Here is a 10475-nt window from a genome sequence, read left to right as displayed (position 1 = left end):
AATGTTTATATCACGATGTTTTGATAAGTTTTCATGCCTATAATTACCACCATAGATTCGGTTTAGCTGTTAACTGTATCCGAACAATGCCTGTAAATGCAAGTTTAGTTAGATGAGTTAGATAGGCATTTTGCATGATGTTTCCATAGCAACCATCAGTGCATCAGGTACGTTACAATGTAGCCATGTGTACAATTACTTTAATTGGGATAGTCTGTTGCAGTTTGTGAGGTGTAACAATTATCTTAATTTTCTGCATCTTCACGAAGACAAAATAAAATAAAACACATAAAACTACAGAATCGATGTTGTCCATCTTGAGAGCGCTGAAGCTGCTTATCGTTTTGTTTCATGCACAGGTGTTCACCGACACACCTCCCAAACCTACTTCGGCATTTTACGCCGCATCACTCGAATGCGCTTCGGGAAGCCTCGATAATAATGACGTAGGAATCCTCCGCAGGCTACACCGTCCCAATTCACTAAACTTTTAGTTCCGGTAAACTTGATATAGGCACCTACGTCGGACGCCTCCTACGTGGGCACCGTGGGCTGTGACCTAGTAGTCATCTAGCCCTTCGATTGAGACAGACCCACAGTAGCTGGGTTTCCATCCACCTATATTTATTCGCATTTTCAGAAATTGCAAAAAAAAACTTGGATGGAAACGCCAGAAATTCGAAAAACGGCCGAAAATTCGCAAAAAAGTTTTTACGCTTGGAGGGGGTGGATTTCTCAGCGTATCGATAAAAGAAAATGCGACTTTTTGCTGTGGAAACAGGTTTTGCGAATAAACGATGACTGGACCGGATACCACGTCACACTTCTACGCTACAGTCTTATTATTAGTTATTGTTACTATTATTATTAGTCTCTTATTCCTTATTTAGGATGGTTCGGTACGAAGTTAGCGCTGCCAAAATAGTAAGCAGACTTCTCCCAAGAGCCGACAAGTTCAGCAGGAATCTGTCCCTGATCAGCTGTTGAGTGTCAGCTGTGTTTGTTGTTGTTCAGTCGACACACAGACGCTATCTTATAGCGTCATCTCACGGCGCACTCTCCTCTCAATAATCGCAAAACAAAACTAATGGAAACAGGCATAAATTCGCATTTTCTTTTGCGCATTTTGACAAAATTCGCTAAAAAATTTCGATATATTTGGATGGAAACCCAGCTAGTGTGTGTGTGCAGCAGCTACAGGGTAAAAGGAGGGAGCATAATTACACAACAGGTAACACCTGTGCTAATTAAACTCACCCTGCCACTGCTGCTGTGAGCCACACACCTTCACACACACACACCCTCCATTTCCAAATGTTGAATTTCTGGTTGAAGCACCCACCTTGTAATATATATGTATTTTAAATTTTACATTCATTTAATCAGGAAGAGCCTTTTTTGAGGGCACCCTGGCCAAGATAGCACAGCATTACAAAGTTGCAAACATAATAAAATAAAACATGTTAAAACAGAAAAGGGACAACAAATACATAATGCAAAATTCAGCTTAGGAATAGGAGAAAACGGTAGATTCATGACTAAAACTGTGTGTGTACAAAGCTATAAATATGCATATACATTAAACCATTAAACCATAAATGTATGAAGACACGACTGCGCGCCTGTCCATCAAACAAACGGGAAATGAAAAGTGTCCTTTCACCGCCTGTGTTGTGTTCTCCAGCTGTCATCACACACGTCTCTTTCCATCGTCCGTACAATTAATCACAAATGTATGTCACAAATATTAACAGCTGAAGAAAATGTTGACTCTGACTGGCTGTACACTGAAAGAGTGATAATCAGCGTTACCTTAATAAATGTGCCTTTAAATCTCCGTGTAAACACCAAATCAATCAGTCAGTGCATCTGCTTATCAACCTAAACAAATTATATTTTACCAGAATATTTCATCTCTCACCTGAAATTTTATCTCCGCTGCAACATGCTTTAAAAAAAAAAATTCTTGAGGTGTGCATATTCTGTTTTTATAAATTCCAGTTTATGTGCGGGAAATGGCACATGCATGGTTTCTCTGCATTGTTTATGCATCTAAAACGACTGTTTAAATGCGCCAAACTACATTTCCCATCAACCCCACTGCTTCCAGTCCCCTCCTTGTAGATACTAAACACATTGGAAGGCTTTTTTTCCATCTGCCATTGCTGGAAATACTCAATCTTTTAGCTCTTTTAGCACCGGGGGAACAGCGCCCTCCTGCCTTTGTGCCGTAAAGCAACACAGCAGATTTCCCATTAAATTAGATCCTGTGATGCACGATGTTTCCTCGTCTGGTCTTGTCAACCCGGCCTTACTGTTGTACCTCTGAGGTCATGTTTGTTTTTATTGCCATCATCTGTGGTTGTCCAGAATTGAATAGGAATAGAAAACGCATTAGATCTGAGTCCTGCGAGGTTATAATCCCATTTACGGGGCATTTTGTGGTTCAGCGGTGAAAGGCGAGGGCGGCGTGATGAGCTCAGGGTCCCGCCCGCCTGCGACCTCCACCAGCGGCTCTCCGCCGTCCTCTCCGTCTCCACGGCCGCTGCACGGGATCCACCGCGGCGGGGAGATAAACCAATAAAAATCTAATCTGGCGGTCGGTGTAAATCTAGTCCGAGACATGCTGTTAGATGAGCTGCGAGCGCGCTAAGCCAAGGCCGCGTCGGGGCGGGGGATTACAAGGTCGAGTTTTTACGACGAGTTAACAGCTCAGACCCACAGAAGTTGTGCCGTACGCTGCCGCTTCAGTTCACCCTTTATTCAACCTTTATCCTCTGGTCCTTTGACGCTAAAAACACACTGACTCGTCCAAGAAGAAGAAGAAAATAGTGTTAATTCTCAGTTTTCAATGACACAGAGATACTGAAGCTTGTTAATGGGTGTTGCAATATTTTGAGGTTTGTTATTCAGCTATGCAAATTTTTGAAGAGCCTTATTTTGTAAATGAGCCCCATGTCCACAACAATAAATGAAAAACTGCTTCATGTGTTCATCTCAATAAGGAAGTACTTAAGCCCAGCAGCCGTGAAGTTAACTCTGTGATGTCAGGAGGTTTTAAAAGAAAAATGAGAAAATATACAAAATATATTGCACAAAAAAATTAGGCATATGCTTCATCGCCAGCAGTGTTTATCGTTTCTACAGCTGTAATTCCAGGTTAAAGGGACAGTACACCCAGTTAAACACATGGATTTTATTTTTTAATATTATTCTTAACTACTATCTGCATCATCCATCAAGATTTCAGAGTTCCCGAATGTCAGTAACTCACGATTTATTTTATTTTTAAACGGCTGAACACATTTATCCTCCCCCCTATGACTTTTTTTTAAACCCCAAGATGGATATTTCAAATCCAAATGACACACTGTATAAATAAGACAGCTTCAGAGTTGCTGTAAGGTTTATTTTATTCACTGTGACGGAGCTAGGCCAACGACTCCCATAGGTTTTAAGTCTTTATGCTAAGCTAACACGAAATGCTACCCATAGGAAGTGAACCACTGGACGTTCAGAGGTGAAAATGGTATTGAACATCTTGTAGCAGTCTGGGGAAGTTGGGAAAAAGGTACTTTTCCCCAAAACATCACAATATTCCTTTAACGCTATACTGTTTAAGAGTCGTCTGTAGCCATTCATTGACAAATTCATGTGAATGAATGAATTAAAGTGAATTTCCAGTTGGGCCGGCTGCAGCTGAAGGTGAGTCTCCCTGCTGTATACATGAGAGAGCAGGCAGCTGCCACAGGCTGCCAGGCCTTTTGCAGAATCAACCTGGCATCGCGCCACACAGAAGACACACCGACATACCTGTGTGTGTGTGTGTGTGAGACAGTGTGCGGTCACATATTTGTCTACGTGCGCATGTGTATGCAGAAAGTGGACCGTGTGTGTGTGTGTGTCCTGATCAGCTGGAGCTGTGCCACGCCGAGGACTCAGCACCATACAAGGACAAGTCACGCCGGAGCCCCGAGTGCTCCACCGGCTGGGCACCGACCAACACTCAACCAACACTTTAATTTGACCATTTTCATGTCACAAAATTCAATTACAACCCAAGAGTTTCATTATTGTTGGAGTAGAGAAAATTTAAGCCATTGAAGGACACTAAAACGATTGATATTAGATTTAAATGCATGCATAATTTTGTGGAATCTGCTTCATTAGAATCAGTTCAGGTTAAAGGCTTCTCACAACCAGTGTAGTATCAATTAACTCTACAGCGTGCCATAATATCATTGTAACATCTGCAATTTAATTTTTCATTTTTTTCTTTTATGATAAAAATGAAAATGAATTAAAATCAGGCGAACCCTATTCACCATGCCTGTTTTTTTTTTCTCCTTCTTCTCCCGTTTTGTATCTGAAAGCCGCTTGATCTCATAATCGATGTTTTTCTGTCGATGTTTTTCTGGATGTTTTTCTGGAAGCGGTGAGAAAAAAGTGAAAGTGACTCCGCATATGAACCAGAGAGAGAGACAGACAGGCAGACAGACAGACAGAGATTTATGGAAAAGAAAGGTCAAATATCTCCTGCCTAATAATAAATCACACACACACACACACACACACACACACACACATCACCATCCCCCATGTCAAACTCTCTCTCTCTCTGTCTCTCTCTCGTCCCCCGGGGTCTCCCCACCCCCCACCTGTGTGTTGACATAGTTTCCATGGTGAGGGGAAGGTGTTGACGAGTCACTGCTGCATTCCAGAGCGCGCGCACACACACACACACACACACACACACACACACACACACACTTTAACATTTACGCGGGGGAGCCGGCTGACACTTCCCCGCTCCTTGTGTTTAACTCCGCTGCTGTAAACGGTCTTAAGTGTCCTGCGGCCCCATGTTCTCGTAAAGTCGCAGGTTCGAGACCCGATCTTGACCCCCTGCTTGTCATCGCCTCTGTCCTGCACGTCGTATCTGTCGCCGTGTGATTTAAAACGCCGGTAATATCCCCAAATAAAATGCGTCCAGACAGAATTTAGATAGATCGATTACACAGGCAGCTTCTTACGAGCTGTAGGTACGCTTTACAGTTAAGCGCCCTCTGGTGGCCGTGTAAATAACAACACCGTGGTGTGTCGGGGAGGGAGGTGAGATGGTGTGGTGTAAAAGCTTGTTAATTCTCCCTTTTGTGTATGAAAATGATGTAACCTTCACTTCCAACATACTTTCATGCATCCTTTATGTTGGCGTAGATGTTAAGTAATGCATCCACTAGAGGGCAGCTCAGGGTCAAAGGTCAAACTGGGCGCCGGGGAGTATGTCGTAATAATGGAACTGCGACAAAGAAGCAAAAGCAGAGGTGGTGGTGGTCTGTGTGGTCGTAGCATTTAGATGTCTAAAATTTTAACCAAGTGACACAAATGCATCTCAAAAAAAATTCTGCCATTTTTAAAGTTTCTTCTTCAAGTCTCACTCATAGACATGGTGGTACTACTCCATTTTGTCCTTATCCGTAAGCTTCCTGAAAACGTGCAGAAATATGGACGAAATGAACGCAGAGTACGGACAGAGGGCTCCGTCTGTATCTGTGTACATACTGAACTTTTAGTATAAATGAACCTTAACAAGCTGCAAAATCCACATGGGAAGGTGGTTGGGGGTGTAAGTGGGTCGCCCCTAAAAAGGACCTTCAACCCCAAGACTGGACTTCCACTCATGCATGAAGCGAATCTGGTGTCGTTTTCCGTGTTCTGTTTCGTTTGCTGCTGCAGGTTCCTGACGACACAGGTCCTTTAAGCTTAACCTAAACCCCAGCCTGACCTTAGGCAAGAATTTTTGTTGTCTAAACTTGGACAAATAACTTAAAAGACTCTGCGCTGTGTGAATAAGACAGCTTCGGAGGTGCTGTGAGGTTTATTTTTTCACTTTGACGGAGCCAGGCTATCGACTCCTATCGACTTCAAGTCTTTATGCTAAGCTAACACAAAATGCTAACTGAACCACTGGGTGTCCAGAGGTGATTCAGTCTGGGTAAGCTGGAAAAAGAGTACTTTGCCCAAAACACTGGAGAAACCATGGTGATATACTTACATACTTTAGTATTACTTACCCATTGAAAGCTGTGGTGAACAGTGATTTCCTGCAGGAAGTTGGTAACTGAACTAATGGAGGCTTAGTGTGGTGATTTGTGTGGTTACACGCACGTTAATAAAGGGCCTAGTTACACACATTTTTTTTTTATCAGAGTGACCAGCGAGACGATCAGCAAGGCAGCGGTTTAAGCTTTGACAAGGCATTACTAAATGATCCATGGTCAACTGGATCTGTAATCAGTACAGGGAGGCATGCATCCACACACACACACACACACGCACACACACAGGGACAAGAAAACTGGGTCAAATGGACCGTGAGAGAGAGAGAGAGTGAGAGGGAAAGAGAGAGTGGAAGTTAGGAAAACTGCAGACAGATCCAGTGCCAATCCACACCATAAAAAATGCGACGGAGATGAGAAAGAAGAGAGAGAGAAGAGAGAGAGAGTTGGATGGCGAGAATGTGTTAAGAGGTGTAAAAATCTAAACCCAGGAGAGAGACTGAGGTTTCAACCAGACAGCTCATCTGCATTTCTAATCAAGAGTGAGAGATCGAGCAATGGTGTGAGGAGGAGAGGCTGAAGTGGAGAGGGAGAGAGAGAGAGGCAGAGATGTGGTGAAATAAAAACATGGGCGAGAGGGAGAAAACAGGACATGGATGAAGTGAAAACGAGATTGAGTGACAAATGGAAACACAGAAAAGGACTACAAGGATTAAGACACAGAAACCAAAACCCCTTAAGAATAACAAAGGGGATGGAAGAGGAGGCAGAGAGAAAGACGAAGAGGGGGACGAGGAGGAGGAGGAGAGACGTAGCGGCAGTCCAATGTTGAATTATAAAACATTTATTCTGGTAGAAGTTTTTGAAGTTGTTTTTCTGATGTTTGGAAGGGAGGAAAAAAAAAAAAAACCCTGATTGATGGCTTGCCCAGAGACGGAGAAGAAAAAGAAATTGGCCCACATTTGTCACAAGTCTCCGAACAGGAACTGTGATCATGAACCGCATCAGATTCCTTTTGTAGAAATTCAGCAGCCACAGTGTGAGAGCCGGGCCAATAGGAGCCAACCAGGGCTGGATTTAACCAAAAAAAAAAAAAAAAAAAAAAAAAAAAAAAGTTGGTTTCCTCAGATGCCACATCATCTCCACTGAAAGCGTGAACGCATCGCTCGCCCTTGTCCCTCTGGTGGAAAACAGTTGAATTTTAATTTGTAAGTTGTGCGAAATCTTGTTTTTTTTGGTGATCCAAAGACAAGTGGACAGCTTGAAAACATCCCCGATCACACCTGTCTTCATCCGACGTCTAGAAAGTCTCTTCTTAATAACTCCAAAATTAGATTTTCATCGCTTCTCTTCATGCTAATTACATGCATTCCTGTCAATATCACCATGTGAAAAAAGGGCGATTTTCTCAAGCCTGACGACCTGATTTGATTCAACTGATTCGGTTTTTACAATCTCGACTCGGCTGTTAGAAAACCCTCATCTATCATTTAAAAAATTGACCATAAATCTATAATAAAGATATTATCATGGATCAAGGAGGGTCAAGGATATCAAGAATCAAACCAGTGCACAGCCAAACAGTAAGACTACAAAAAAGATTAAAATTTAGAGTTATGGCCCATAAAAAACTCAAATCCTTGTGCTCCTCTTCTTTTTCTTCTATTGGTGGCTTCTGTTTGATTGAATGCTATCTCGTCGATATATTTTACAGCTAATGTTCTACATACTGCCATGTTATGCCTACTTTTTTTTAAAAGGTTAAATTAGGAGATTAACGGGAGGACAGCGGGAAAGAGGGGTAAAAGAGATGAGGGAGAATCCTGAGAAAAACAAGAGGGTTGTCAGGTTTGATTATATCTTTCTGAAAGGATTGAGAAAATTCTCTTGCCTCTCGGGTGACAAAACTTATCCCTTTTCAAAAAACAGTTACAGAGAGTGTTGGTTAAGGTTGAGCACTGAGGTTAAGTCAGGCAGGTGAAGCAGTTTGGTTCAGGTTGGGGTTAAAGATTCGGTAACGGATCTGGACCCTTCAGCTTCACCCGGGAACGTGTGACAGCAACAACATGCAGAGCAGAAACTGTACACATTTGAATTCAACAGCAACGAGAGGATGACCTACATTGGCGGCAGCCTCGGCTCCTGTGGGTTCTCACAAAAATTTTACAAGCACAGCACAAACCAGAGGACCTATCAAGTGGAGTTTATGTTGTTATTTAACAGGAAAATATGGTCAAGTCTTACTGCAAGTTCATCTCCTTCCTATTCAGAGTTTTTTTTTTTTTTTTTTTTTGTATGTAATTAACCAAATATTGTGCAGTACACTGTGAAAATCCAGGACAGTTCAAACTTTGCACACATTACTAAAAAATATCCTTTACCCTTGGAAACACCATGCATCTCAGTTGAGTTCACCTCAGCTTTCAGATGGTAAATACTTCCTATAAATGTTTTGTTGAGCATCAGTCTCTGACCCCTGCCTTCCTACAGTCTGAAGTCACCAATAAGTAAATAACTACAGTGAATCATATGGGATGACGTATTCATTTCAAATAAAATTAAGAGAGTGAATGATTTCCATCCCATTACTCATTTTGCAATTGCGACCATTAAAATGCCGTGGTTGATTGCCAGATGTTTCTTGTTTGTGGTTGACACTGCAACATTGGGATTGCTGTAAAACACGAACTGACATGTATCATCACGAGCTGCGAATGAGGCAACAGTGAACGTGTCAGGTATTTCCACAAGACATGAACGCAGCATGATCATGATTCCTGTGGTGGAAAAGCTAAAATGGTTTCTGTTTCATTTTCTGGATTTACAGGTTAATGATGAAGCCTGACCTCTGATGGTGAAAAGTGAGTGAACACACAAAGCCAGAAATACCATCCATTAATCCATCTATCAGACATATTTTCACTCATAAGTTAAAAAGAAACAGATAAATAGGCTTGTACAAAATCATACAGCACATTGACACTGGATGTTAAGGACACTGTGAATACTTCAGTAATAAAGTTAAAATCACAATGTTGCGTTAATTCCAACTTTCATGTTATTTTCTGCCACTTCTCCACCAACCTGCAGCCAAACTCTGCATGGTGTGAAGTCTGCAGGAAGGTACACACATTCTCACCTCACCTTCTTTTTTTATAAATACCGATTTCAGTGTAGAAAATAGCATATGCATGATTCTGTGCGTACACACACCGTTTATACATCTGGCTCTAGGTGTTTGGGGTTTATTTACCCTTTGAAAACACACTCCTTCTGGCTCTCCCATCTATATGGTAGTTCCAGTTCCAGTTTGACCAAGGAATTCAGTCAGGATATCTACAGGATATGATGAAAATGGCTTTTTATCCTAACAAGAAAATACTGAATTCTCACATTAAATGTTGCGCATGTCCAGAAAATCGCTAAGGGGGATCATGGATAAAAGAAATGTGAAGTTGAATGCACGATCCTAGTTGATCCTGGGAATTATCCAACACCTAGCGCCTAGACACAAAAACCTATGAAGGCTCAGGATCTGTCCAAAGCCTGTAAACTGGAATCTATGAACCAGATTGGATTGATCCAACACCAATCAGCTCAGCAGGATCTATCAAACACCTTTCAACTACCCAAGATCCACTTTGGTTGTATCCGCCAGGTGGAATCCCTCCATAGAAATGAGCGAGTGATCCAAAACCTGTCGATAACTCATGATCTGTCCGACACCTACCACCAAGCTGGTTCAGTTCGATACCCATCATCCAGGAGCCATCAAATACCTGTAAGCCAGCCATTATCTAGACATCTATCCACTGGGTGAGAGGGTATTAAAAAACTACCAACTCGACAGGACCCATCCAAGACGAATCACCTATTGAGCTATTCAGGATCTATCCAACATCCAACAAACCATCCAAGATCTATTCAAAACCCAGAAACTATGCAGGATGCTGCATATCCAACACCTATCACCTGTCCAGGAACTATCCAACACCAATAAACTACTTTCCAGGACCCAAGCAGCACCTTTTAAATTCCCCAGGATTGATCCAACAATGAATATTCAATTCAGCCTCATCGTCCCCCGGGGTGGGAATTTGGCTTCGACCACACCGAACACTGAGGCATTAAAAAGCACACAGCCAGCAACAATAACGGCATTAAAACCCATTTAACTAATTTATGACAGCATATCTTCTATGTAAAATAAATAAATAAATAATAATACAAATATGCAGGGTGCAAAACAAAAGGAACAGAAAAATGAGCCATTGAGTAATGACAGTAAATTTAATGTGCGATGATGAGTTCAGGATTCCAGTTGCTGTGGGAGTAAATGAGTCCTTATGAATATTCCTCCTCGCTAAAGGCGTCTCGAAGCGCCTCCCAGAAGGCAGTAAATCAAACTGGGCGGAC

The sequence above is a fragment of the Myripristis murdjan genome, chromosome 2 (genome assembly GCF_902150065.1).
Source record: "Myripristis murdjan chromosome 2, fMyrMur1.1, whole genome shotgun sequence".
In the NCBI taxonomy this organism is placed as follows: Eukaryota; Metazoa; Chordata; class Actinopteri; order Holocentriformes; family Holocentridae; genus Myripristis; species Myripristis murdjan.
This window is presented reverse-complemented; position numbering follows the sequence as displayed.